The following is a 13,574-nucleotide window of genomic DNA, read 5'->3' as shown; positions in this document are numbered from 1 at the left end:
TGTTTGATTAGGACTCGTTGATTTCTATTAGCTTGAGTAAATCAAAACAAGAGAGAGATATTAACTCCTTGAGATACTTTTACCTAGATTGAGTCTGACTGTCTAGTTGATTCTCTAGAAAGTGTTTTGGAGTTAGTCCATACAGATTGCTAAGCGATATATTGGGTGGTGTTGTTAGACCTCCGCTTTTTCACAGGAGATGAAGGAGGAGGTTCTGCGGGAGATGGAGGAGGAAAAATGAAGGAAAGGAAGATAAGTGGAGGAGAATAATTGATGAGAAGATTGAATAGATAAGAAGAAGAGGATAAATAGACCTTCTGCAACCTTTATAAGAGTTGTAAAATAAAAAATAACTTTGAAAAAAAATGAAGCTCAGGTGAGAGTCGAACCTGAGCCTCCTCTGTCCAAGTCTAAGACTCAAACCATTCTTCCACGTTTAAATGTGTGATTATATTTTACATTTACTTTATATGTATAAAAATTTCAAATGAGCCTTACAAAAAAAAGAGCAGCAAATGCATCACTTTGCCTGAAACATACAAGGAATTCTCTGAATTATACAAGGCCTGCAATCACATTTCAATCAACACTCACAGTACCAGATTCATGCAAGTTTGGGTGAAGCAAACACCAGTCCTGAAGAAGTTGCAAATGCTCAAAGTATTGAAGTATATTGACTGCAAAAAAAGAAAGAAATTGACTGCAAAATAAAAGTCAACTGCAGAACTAGAGCCCAAAAAAAAGCCAACTGCAGAACTAGAGCAAAGAAAGCTAACTGCAAAACTAGAGCAAAAAAAGCCAACTGTAAAAAAATCCTACCGCAAAAAAAACAAGAAATTAGTTACCAGTGCATGATTCAAGTAACCAATTTCTGCACATTACTTCAGAAAATATGCATTTTTAGAACTCAATAAATCACATTTTCTATCCTCCTTTATCCGGGCTTGAGACCGGCAATGAAATGATATATCATTTCAATGACGGAGTTAAAAAAGGGGGTTTATCTCAAGAGAAATAGATAGCATATCATACCAACAATATTGCAAGTCATAATTTAAGATAAACAAATAACATGTCATTTTAAAAGAAAAAATACAATCGAAGCAAAATGAAAAAAACAAAATAGGTTAAACGCATTAGTGGAAATGAAAAGAGTAAACCCACCATCAGCGGCACTTATGTTTCTTTTTCTTATTCTTCTTGTTCTTCTTCTTTTCCTGAACCACTAAGATAGGTTCAGCATCAGTTCTTGCATAACTCTCAGTCTCATCATCCATTTGTAAGCCAAGAGTTGAAGGATCCACTGGTTGGAAACTTGTGTCTTCTTGTTCATTGTATTAATCTAATTCATGGAAACCCCTAGGTGGTGGTTTCAACATCACAAACCAATTAGATGCATCTGACTCTCGAGAATAGAAAACTTGTCGGGCTTGTGACGCTAAAATGAATGGATCATTCTGATATTGGTTCTTATGCCGACGTAAGTTGACTAATGTAAAGCCTTTTTCTAGCTTGACACAAAAATAGGTGTGAGCCCAATCACATTTGAATATGGGAATTTGAAACATATGCTGGTAGTCCAACACGAGAATTTGTTCTAAAACACCATAGAAACCATTGCTTATCTATGATGTTGGAACTAAATATTTTGTCTCAATTGAAACACCATTGTTTTGTATGACTCTTTGAATATCCTTCGTAATAAACCTTGAACCATTTATTTGCGAGTCTTTATATGATACACATTTTTCTAAAGGACCATATGCCAACCACTGTACTGTACTTGATACAGATATGCCTTTACTAATTTGAATTTTAACCTATAAATATAATTTAGTTAGAAGAACACAATGACCACAGTAATGGGTGCAAGCTCTATGCAAAAACGAGGTACTACTTAGGGAAAATGAATCAAACATATAACAAATGACCAAGTGGTGGTGCACGTACCTTTTGCCGTATCCAATCTGCAAATTTGTATGAGTGTATGGAAAGGACTTGGTCTTCACTATCAGTATGGGAGGATCTTAACTCATCCATGTGCATTCTAATAAGAAAAAAAAATGAAAAAGTCCCTTAAGGGTATAACTAATAACAATTTAAAATGAACATATAATGTCATACTTACATTCTATGTGGGTCAATTGTTGTTGTGTTAAAAAGCACATATCTATGAGCGATCTTCATCATATCACTACCAATATACACTTGAACACCTTTAGAAAAAGGACGCCCTGCCGGTGTGGAATCATGTTGAATGTCTTCATTACGGCTCTGATTTACTTCTCATTCATCTGCTTTGTCCGCATGAACATCACAATACCTGACGCACTCCATTCCCAGGTAACACTTTGCTATACATGCTTCAATGTTGTGCGTAATTTTTTACGTATTCTTTGAATGTCTTCATATACCTGCGAAAGACCAAACCTTTAATTATTAGCGCCAAACTCCCATTTACATTAACAACATTTTTAATAATAATGAAACAAGTAATACCTTTCAAATGAATACATCCAACGATATTGTACGGGTCCACATAAACGCACTTCTTGAGCTAGGTGAATTGTCAAGTGTACCATCACATCAAAAAATGATGTAGGGAAGTACATCTCCAACATACACAAAGTCTCAACAATTTCTTCTTCAAGTTCTAATAATCTAGTGAGATCAACTGCCCTTTGGCATATTTCGTTAAAATAAGAACATAACCGGTAAATCGCAGTACTTGGCCCATCAGGTAAGAGTCCCTTCAAAGCTACAGGTAAATTTTTTTGCATAAGAACATGGTAATCATGAGCCTTAAGGACACCCAAGCAACCATCCTTTGAGAAATGCCTTCTAAGATCAGAACTATACCCATATGGAACTTTCAAATTTCTCATCCTATTATAAAATATACCCTTTCCCTTTTAGCTTAAGCTATATGGTGCTGGTCGAAGCCATGTTTTGCCATTTATGATAGTTGGATGCAAGTCTCTCTGATTCCCATACTTTTCAGATAATTACGGGATTTTAAGCCATCTTTTGTTTTGTTCTTTATATTCAATATAATACCAATGACACTCTCACAAACGTTTTTTCAGTATGCATAACATCAATATTATGCCGTAGTAACAATTCCTACATAGGAAGGAAGAAACATATATAACATTAATCCATCTTGAGTCGTAAGTTTCATAACAGGGAAACAACATCATCATATATATGGTTAGGAACCTAGATAGCACTGAGATTTACAATGCAGATTTAAGAGTGAAAAGAAGATAATTTGAGGTTAGAATTTACCTTCCAGTAAGGCAAGTCGAAAAATATCGACCGTTTGTTGAATATTGGATGGTCAAAATCCTGTGCACTAGAACTAGCAGCAGCACTCGTACCGGCATCAGTAGCAAAGACTGCCCTTTTCCGCTTCCCACACTTAGAGTTACCGTCATTTGCACCTGTTTCCGCTCTACTCTGTCCGTTTTTCTGCTTATTCTTCTTATTCTTCTTCTTTTCCTATTTTTCTTTCCTTTTCTCCACCTCGTTCTGCTCCGCTTTCCTAAAATCATTCACAATACTGCTCTGACATTGAAAAGCCATGGCACCAGACATAATATGTGGCTTTTCGTTCCTCTCAATCTCTCCATTAAAACATGCTTTTTTCATACTAGATCGAAGATGATGATTATGAGGTAGAAATCTCATATGATTCATGTAAACAGTTTTACGACTTAACGACAACCAGATTGAAAGAGTATTATCACCACAAAGAGGGCAGACCGCCTTCCCTTTATACGTACATCCAGATAGGTTACCATAAGCAGGAAAATCATTTATCGTCCACATCAATAATGCCTTCAAATTGAATATTGTCTTACTAAATGAATCATAAACCTCCACGCCGTTATCCCACAACTTAAACAGATCATCAATCAGTGGTTGCAAGTATATATCGATGTCTCTACATGGTTATTTCTTTCCTGGAATCAACAAGCTCAAAATAATAGTCGCCTTGCATACACAGCTGAGGGGGAAGATTATATACCACAAGCAACACCGTCCAACAACTGTGGGTTGGGAAAAGATCGACAAACGGATTAAATCCATCAGCAGCAAGCCCAAGATGCAAATTACGCGATTCTGAAGCAAACTCGGGGAACTTTGTGTCTATGTGCTTCCAAGCCAAAGAATCCGTTGGATGACGTATTTTCCCATCTTTACTCTTATGACTCGCGTGCCAAATCAACTGCTGAGCTAGCTCTGCTGATTTATACAATCTCTCTAATCTCGGCACAAAGGGGAAGTATCTAAGAACCTTCACCGGTATCTTCTTTTTGGGCTTGTCTATCATGTCAGCATCGTTATCCATGTTAGATGTGTCTTCCTTCCACCTAGAATAGTGACATTTAGGACATTCATCTGCATATTTCAAATCATTTCTAAACAAACAATAATCATTCTCATATGCATGTATTTTCTCATAAGTCAGTTGGAAATCTTTCAACAACTTCTTCACTTCATAAGTTGATTTAGGAAGACAATGACCTGAGGGCAGCGCAAAACCACTTGAGAAGTTCATCAAAAGCTTTTCGAGATAAACCGTTTATTGTCTTGTGCCTATACAATTCAATAGTCATAGATAGCTTTGTGTGTGTTTTACAATCAGTGTATAATGGGAAGTCAGCCTCTTCAATCTGGTTCAGCAATCCTTCGTCTTGGTTCTGCGACCCATCGTCCTGCCTAGGTTCAGCAACCCCTTGTTCTGGTTCGGCAAAATCAACATTAGCATATGTCCACATCTGATACAAAGTACGTTGACTTGTTGCTCCCTCTTCATGAACATCATTCAAAGTGCTAGCCTTCTCCCCGTGAAGAACCCACTCGGTGTAAGTAGGATCCATAACTCGTTGTAGCAAGTGAAAATGTACTGTACCCGGAGGAAGTGGCGCAACAAGATTCTTACAATCCACACAAGGACAACTAAACTTAGAAGGATTTCCAAGTTTCTCACAAGTCAACTTTATGAACTTCTTCAGTGCATCATGGTATGGAACTTCCCCCCTGCATTAACAATTCAATGGTTAGATTAAGACTAATCTCATTATGAGACATATATACACATCAAATGAAAAAATACATTTACAAGCCATGACCCTATAGAGACAGTTAATTATGACTTGGCTTTAACTTGGCCAACAAACCCAATCTTTATTCATCATTTTACAAGTCAAGAGTCAGTCATGGTTCAGTTCAATATAAAACTTTGTTTCCTTCCCACTGTCAATGAAAAACAGTCTCATATTAAGATAAAACATATATAAAGTCCTAAAGGTTCAAAGCTCTAACATTACACAGAATAAATCAAACAACAACCCAACTGGTGCATACATTTAGCTAGCCTTCTTTTCAGCAAAATTTGTACTTCCCTCCTGCTCCCCTATTCAGTTAATTAGCTCAACTGCAAAAATCAAACAATTGAAAATTAATTTTAACCATTTGCAGAAATGAATGCATCTACACCTTAATTAAATTCGAACAACCCAAAAAATTTAATGCAACTGTTTCAAATGATTGAAATATAATGCAACCCTAAAAATTTAATCCAAGCTAATCATCAAAATTTAATGCAAACCTAAAAATTTAATCCAAGCCAATCATCAAAATTTAATGCTACCAAATCATCAAACGAATTAAATGCAATGATTGAAATTTTTTTAAAACGAATTTAATGCAACCCAATCATGGAACCCTAAAATTTACTGCAAAAATTAAGATGAACCAATTAAAAAAAAAAAGTAAGGCAATCAGTTACAGACCCGTGAAACACATCGAGAAGGTATTAACAGAGCTTAAGAAGCTCGATATATTGATGGAAAAGCTCGATTTGTTGATGATGTTAACAGAGCTTAAGGAACTCGATCTGTTGATGGAGAAGAAATCGATATGTTGATGATAAACTTAAGAACTCGATCTATTGCTCGATCTGTTGAGGATGTTGATTGATGGTGGTTTGATTGATGGTGTTTCGGGAGATGGAGGAGGTGTTTTCTGTGGTTTTAAAAAAAAATAAAAGAAGATAAGAAAATAAAAGAAATGGTGGAGGAGGTTAACGAAAGAAAAGAAAAGGAAAAAAAGGAAAAAAGATAAAAACAATGGACGATTAGAGATTGATGTAAGGTTGAAATGGACGGTTAGAGATTGAAATGAAAGTTGTGATGCGCTAATTTTTTCTCATGGTAAGAGTCTTTTCGTAGGAGTCTTTTCGTCCTGCTAAACTTTTTCACAACTCTTAGAAATAATCATCGTAGGAGTCTTTTCGTCCTGCTAAACATTTTCACTTCTGCTAAAAAAAATTCACTTCTGCTAAGTTTTTTCACTTCTGCTAAATTTTTTCACTTCTCGAAGTTTACGAATTCTTGTGTGTTTAGGGTTTATGAGAATATTCCCATGGAATCTTTCCCAGAAACTGCTAAAGATTCATCGTTCTTACGAAGTTCCAGACTTATAGTAGTCCTCTCATGGCCAGGTTTCGATCTCGGACCCAGTTTGTTTCTCGAAGTCGACGAATTCGTGTGTGTTTAGGGTTTTTGAGAATATTCCCATGGAACCTTGCCCGGAAACTACTAAAGATTCCTCGTTCTTACGAAGTTCCAAACTTATAGTAGTCCTCTCATGGCCAGGTTTCGATCTTGGAGCCAGTTTGTTTCTCGAAGTCGACGAATTCGTGTGTGTTTAGGGTTTTGAGAATCTTCCCATGGAATCTTGACCAGAAACTGCTAAAGATTCATCGTTCTTACGAAGTTCCAGACTTATAGTAGTCCTCTCATGGCCAGGTTTCGATCTCAGAGCCAGTTTTTTTCTCGAATTCGTGTGTGTTTAGGGTTTCTGAGAATATTCCCATGGAATCTTGCCCGGAAACTGCTAAAGATTCATCGTTCTTACGAAGTTCCAGACTTATAGTAGTCCTCTCATGGCCAGGTTTTGATCTCGGAGCCAGTTTTTTTCTCGAAGTCAACGAATTCGTGTGTGTTTAGGGTTTTTGAGAATATTCCCATGGAATCTTGCCCGGAAACTGCTAAAGATTCATCATTCTTACGTACAGACTTATAATAGTCCTCTCATGGCCAGGTTTCGATCTCAGAGCCAGTTGTTTCTTGAAGTCGACGAATTCGTGTGTGTTTAGGGTTTTTGAGAATATTCCCATGGAAGCTTGCCCGGAAACTGCTAAAGATTCATCGTTCTTACGGAATTCCAGACTTATAGTAGTCCTATCATGGCCAGGTTTCGATCTCGGAGCCAGTTTGTTTTTCGAAGTCGACGAATTCGTGTGTGTTTAGGGTTTTTGAGAATATTCCCATGGAATCTTGCCCGGAAACTGCTAAAGATTCATCGTTCTTACGAAATTCCATACTTATAGTAGTCCTCTCATGGCCAGGTTTCGATCTCGGAGCCAGTTTGTTTCTCGAAGTCGACGAATTCGTGTGTGTTTAGGGTTTTTGAGAATCCAGAAACTGCTAAAGATTCATCGTTCTTACGAAATTACAGACTTATAGTAGTCCTCTCATGGCCAGGTTTCGATCTCGGAACCAGTTTGTTTCTCGAAGTCGACGAATTCGTGTGTGTTTAGGGTTTTTGAGAATATTCCCATGGAATCTTGCCCGGAAACTGCTAAAGATTCATCGTTCTTACGAAGTTCCAGACTTATAGTAGTCCTCTCATGGCCAGGTTTCGATCTCGGAGCCAGTTTGTTTCTCGAAGTCGACGAATTCGTGTGTGTTTAGGGTTTTTTAGAATATTCCCATGGAATCTTTCCCGTAAACTGCTAAAGATTCATCGTTCTTACGAAGTTCCAGACTTATAGTAGTCCTCTCATGACCAGGTTTCGATCTCGGAGCAAGTTTACTTCTCAAAGTTGATGAATTCGTGTGTGTTTAGGGTTTATGAGAATATTCCCATGCCTGGAAACTGCTAAAAGATCCATCGTTTTTTCGAAGTTCCAGTCTCATAGTAGTCCACTCCTGCTAAATTGAAAGTCAGAACCCATTTCAGATGTTTACGATTCATAGTTCGTGGTCAGGTTTGAAGCCGAAGTCGCTAGAATTTAGAGTTTATACCTTTCAAATGGTTTTATTGTAATTGTTTGTAATCCAACGAATCAAATTTAAGGAAATCAAATCACAAGCCAATCTAACGGTGGGAAGCCTTGTTTGGTTTACCAAATTTTGTGTTTTCTTCTCAATCCGAATGATTTGTTTAAACCAATGGGATTGTCCAAATTTTAATCTAACGGCTAAAAAAAATATCATGCGGATTGTATATTTTCCACCCAAACAACCCGCCTAAATTTGGGCACATCCTTCTAAATTTTGAACCAAATTTGGTTCCCACCCAAACAACCCCTAATGAGAAGACTTTTGACCATAAACCGTAAATTTTCTCTCATTTCTTTTCTTTCTCTTTCTCTTTCTCCCTGTCTTTGTTCTCTCCGTCTCTTAGAAACTTTTGCTCTGCAACTTCATCTCAAACTCAGAAAATAAACCTCAAACTCAGAAAATAAACCCCAACTTCATAGAAGAAGAGTTCGTATCAAACACTCATATTTCTCAGCTTCACCCTCAGGTATAAATCTCACATGATTAGGGTTTTATTTTTCATTTCGTTTCATTTCTGATTAGTTTTGATTCGAAAAGTATGATTTGGAGTTAGATTTAGAGTTTTTCACTTTCTTTGTGTTTGATTTAGGGTTTGATTGATTAGGGTTTTATTTTCTTACCCGAGTTAGGATTTTTTACAAAACCGATTCAGCTGTTGATGATGCAGGGTTTGATTTAGAGTTTCCATTTTCATTGGGTTTGATTTAGAATTTGATTTAGAGTTATTTTTTGAGCCGAGTTAGGGTTTTGTACAGAACTAATTCATCTGTGTTTACCAGTCAGAACCGATTCATATGTGTATTTGTTGAAGTTGTTAGTCGTGTTTACCAGTCAGAACCGATTCATACTTGTTCTTCAATCTTGTTTACTGATTGTTATGTTTTCTGACATGATTCTTGACATGCAATATGTGAGTTTTGAATTAAAGTTAATATTCTTAACATGTAAACATGATGCTTGTTTTTGATACCATCAAGTGAATCTGTTTGCCGTTGGTTGGAGTACTGAACTCCTGGCTCATTCTCAACTGAGAATTGCGCTGGGCTTTGGTATCCCAACCAGCGGTTGTCAGTTGCTTGGTGGTTATTTTAAGTTTGATTTGTAACATGATAGTTTGTTTTTGATACCTTGATTCAAATGTGGATTTCTTTAGGGTTAATGTTCTTAACATTTTTGTTTGATTTTTTAAGTTTGATTCATACGTGGAATGTTTTAGGGTTAATATTCTTAACATGATAACTATCAAGTTAATCTGTAAGACCTGCTGGGGGGGGGGGGGTACTGAACTCCTGGATCATTCTCTACTGAGGATTGCGCAGGGCTTCCGTATTCCAACCAACAGGTGTCGGTTGCTTGGTGGTTGCTTTCTATTTCTAAGTTGTAGACTATTGTCAATATTGTTTGTAACATGATAGCTATTTTAGGTTGATGGTTTCTTAATAACATGCTAGGTTGATGCAATATGTGGATTGATTTTGCAAGGTTTGATGAGAGCTAGAGCACTCTTTATCTTATGAGCGTAGCAATTGCTTAATTTGTTCTTAATCAATGGACTTACTCATAGGATAGTGAGTGCACCAGCTCATTTAGAAAACCTTCTAATTTGGTATCAGTACCATATTTTCTTGATGTTTGAATGAAATATGTGGTCAGATTTTGCTTAGTGGTTGCTTGATTTTGTTTTGTTTAGTTTTAAAAATTGCTAGTGTAAGTAGAATTGTCGCATAGCTTCAGTGATTCACATGTGTTGTTTTGTCTTGTGCAATGTTCGTGTTGTGGTGATTTCTTATTTGATGAGGTATGGTGGAATGTTTGTAGTTTTGACTTTTTGGTTCTGTTTTTATAGTAGTTGCGTACGTGTCGAAGGAGGTGAAGACCAATTTGTCTGCAATGGTAAACAAAAAGGTAAATACTTATATATATTATGGTTCAGTTTATGTATTTAGTGTAAATGATGTTCTTTATCTCCTTTCGATTAACTTACTTTACTTCATGTTACAGGTTATCAACGAAGCACAGAGCAACAAGTCGGTCCCAACTCCCAAAAAGGTAGTAAACAAGAAGCCAAAAGCGTCTGTTTGTCTCCTTTCAAGGTACTAAAAAATCTCGTATGATTTAGTTTCTTTTTATTTGTATCAATTATTTTATTTACCATCTCCTTTTGATTAACCTAGTTTAGTTTATTTTGCAGATCATCTTAAAAGACAAGAGTAAAAAGTCTCATGCCAAACAAACTCCTAAGAAGAAGAAGAAGAGTTCAGAGCGTCCTGATAGCGGAAAGAGTCCAAGACGATCATCCCCTAGGTTTAAGAACACTCCAGAGGAACCTCATAATGCTGAAAAGACTACTCAGAACAGTTTAGAGGAACCACATGTTGCTGAAAAGACTACTCTAACACGATCGTCGCCTCGGAAAACTAAAAATGCAGTTGAACCAGCCGCTGAAAAGACAACTCCAACACGATCATCACCTAGGAAAAGGAAAAGTTCATCTGAACCAGAACAATCTCAACCATTACAGTCCACATCATGAGCATCTCAAGCTGCACCTTGTAGTGAAGTTGTTCACAATCAGAAAAGTGCAAAGCGGAAATTGTACTCAGGGCCATGTCCGAATGTGCAACTCAGGAATGTGAATGATACTTTCTCAGATCTTCAAGACGAGAAAGAAGATGAAGATGATGAACAAGAAGAGAAGGAAAATTAAGAGGTGGAGAATGATGACAAGGAAAATGAGAACGATGGCGAGCACCATGACGTGGGAAATGAAAATGAAACAAAAGTTGAGGTATGACTGTCTGTCCAAGATTTTCATTTGTATCTTTATGTAAGTTTTTCCATCATTAAACTATTTTGCTTATTAACTGCAAAAACACTTGGGTTTTGCAGGCAAAACCCAAAAGAAAGTACGTTCCACGTGACCCAACAAGGATGAGTGCACTAGGGCTAACATCTGATAAGAATGGCAAGGAACCTGTTAGCTTTAACAGTAAGGATCAGCCCATTGGTGATCCTTCGGTGCAGCTTGAAAGTGTGTTGGGAGTTTTAGTTAGGCGAAACATCCCATTAAAACACAAGGATTGGAGACTTGTCCATAAAGAAGCCAAAGATAACATACGGTCGATTGTCATGGTGATTTCTTAACTCTTCAAATTTTAAACTCTTTTACTTTTATAACGTATCAAGAAGATTTATACATTCTCTCTATAACTCTTTTAACTCTTTTACTTGTATTTGCAGCAAAGGTTTGTTATCGATGAGTTTTACAAAGACTACTATCTTGGGAAGATGGGATGTTATCTTAAAGAGGCTAGGTCAAGGGAAGCCGGTAAGATACTCGCCTTAGATGAGCTAGAGGAAGAAGTTAGAGAGAAGAGGCTGGCAGCACTGAAACCAGAGAATGACACTGTTAATGAGTGGGAAGAATTCGTAAAACATGTTTGCTCGGAGGAATTCAGAGTAAGTGCTAAATCACAATAAGTTAATTTTTTTGGCGTTAAGCCCTTGCAAGTTCACTATTCTTGGTGATGTCTTGTTATTTAACGATGTTCCGTACTTTATCAGACAAAAAGATTGCGGATGTAACAAATTAGACAGAAACACACCACTCCACACACTATCAGCAGACTAGGTTATGCGAGACTCGAGGATAAAATGGTATGTTCTGTATTTTTATTCCTTTGTTCATCATAGGTACATTGTATTCAAATTGTTCCTATGTTAACTAGCTGGGTTAACATATTGTTTACAACAAAAGGAACGGAAAACACAAGAAGAGATTGATAGAGTCTAAATTTGGACAACGGGTCACAAACAGAAGGAAGGAAAGGAACCTAATCCTGGTGTTGTGGCGGCTTTGGTGAGAACTCAACTCTTCTTTTTCTTCTTTATATTCTTTCTTTGTTTCTTTATCTGGTTTATATGTGTTTGAATGATGCAAAAATTTGACTAGTCGGGTTACATATACACAAATACAGGAAAATATTCAAAGAGCAGCAGAAGAGCATGGTGCTGATGTTGGATCATCTGTGACAGATGATCTTCTTTCCAAAGCTCTTGGTGACGACAAACCAGGAAAACTGAGAGGAATTGGGTATGGAGCGACAAAGACAAAGATGGCTGTCAAGACCCATTATAAGAAGATTATCAAAGAGTGTCGGGACAGTATGAAGGAAGTGAACGAGAGACTTGCACAGTTAGAGGTGAGAACGTACTCATTCATTTAGTTTTTTTTTAGTTGATGAATTGAAACTTGCCTCTCATACTGTCGGTTTGGTGTTGGTATAGGAAAAGACGTCGAGCTGTGTCTGCCATGGTGGCTCACACTTGCACAACGTCAGTTCAAAGGTCAGTGTGTTTATATTTTTGTACACTTGCACATTGCGAGTTCAAATTTATTTCTTTGCATTATTCCAATTTATTATGTTGGTTTTGTTGTATTTATCATATAGTCTGGAAATGCTAGCAATGTTATTGCTAGCACTAGCATTACTATTCCCTACCATGAAAATGACAGTCCAATCAGCAGACCAAGGGTGGAGGAAGTGCTAGGGAAGGGTAAAGCTTGCAGGTTACTCAGTTGGTATAATGAGAACGAGGTTGTTGCTGACGCGGTTATTGCTGAAACAGATCCAAAGATGGAGTGTCATGTATTTCCAATAGGTTTTGCATCATACAAAGTAACTGTGATTACGTCTCATGTGGATGATGCCATTCTCTACAAGCAATCCGGTGAGTTGAAGCGTGTAATAGACGTTGTAGGAACTTATACCACATGGGCCAAGGATCTGATATTGCCTGCCATCTGACTTGTTATTCTGTTTGGGGCTTGTTGAAAAAACAATTTGGTTCTTTTTTTGGTTCTCTTATCAGTCAAACTGTTGCTCTTATCAGTGAAACAATGTGTGTGTGTGTTTTTTTTTATGTGGAAACAATGTTTCAGGAATCATTCAAGGGTGTGAATGATCTTGCAGGTTTTAGTGCTTCATATTTGAATGAATGGTGGTGGTACATTTTTAATGAATTGAAAACCAATTTATATATATTTCTTTTATATATTTTTATAAAATGTAAATTAATCACAACACCTGAAAGAGGTTGTAATTGGATATACCTATACTGAAAAAAAAGGTTATTACTACACATAGCACGGGTTGTCAAACAATTAATTACAATCAAAATAAGAGTTGTGACACTGGAGTTATACTACACAAACAAGGATTGTGATACATTTTTCTGTTACACAGTGTATTGGTTGTGAAACAATTGACCATAACCAAACTAGGAGTTGTGTAAATAAAGTTATACTACACAAACAAGGATTGTGAAACAATTTATTATAACTAAACTAGGGGTTGTGACAATGAAGTTATACCACATAAACAATGGTTGTGACACATACTTCTGCTACATAATAATGGAGTAGTGAAATTAAAA

The 13,574-nt window shown here is 36.8% G+C and overlaps 1 long non-coding RNA gene across 5 annotated transcripts; it reads left to right on the top strand.

Moving 5' to 3' along the window:
• The first annotated feature begins 8,451 nt into the window (after positions 1 to 8,451).
• LOC113309162 lies at positions 8,452 to 13,137 on the top strand. Of its 5 annotated transcripts, none has more exons than XR_003340416.1 (11): positions 8,452 to 8,604; positions 9,985 to 10,043; positions 10,140 to 10,231; positions 10,330 to 10,926; positions 11,028 to 11,270; positions 11,379 to 11,597; positions 11,703 to 11,795; positions 11,896 to 11,997; positions 12,116 to 12,340; positions 12,426 to 12,485; positions 12,667 to 13,137. It is a non-coding gene; the product is annotated as an uncharacterized LOC113309162 (long non-coding RNA). The 5 variants fall into 5 exon arrangements; XR_003340415.1 differs by having other exon boundaries at positions 12,655 to 13,137; XR_003340413.1 differs by having other exon boundaries at positions 12,590 to 13,137.
• The last annotated feature ends 437 nt before the right edge of the window (positions 13,138 to 13,574 follow it).

Source organism: Papaver somniferum, chromosome 9, assembly GCF_003573695.1.
Source record: "Papaver somniferum cultivar HN1 chromosome 9, ASM357369v1, whole genome shotgun sequence".
Taxonomy (NCBI): domain Eukaryota; kingdom Viridiplantae; phylum Streptophyta; class Magnoliopsida; order Ranunculales; family Papaveraceae; genus Papaver; species Papaver somniferum.
The sequence above is the reverse complement of the archived record's forward strand: the minus strand, read 5'-3'. Positions and strand labels throughout refer to the sequence as shown.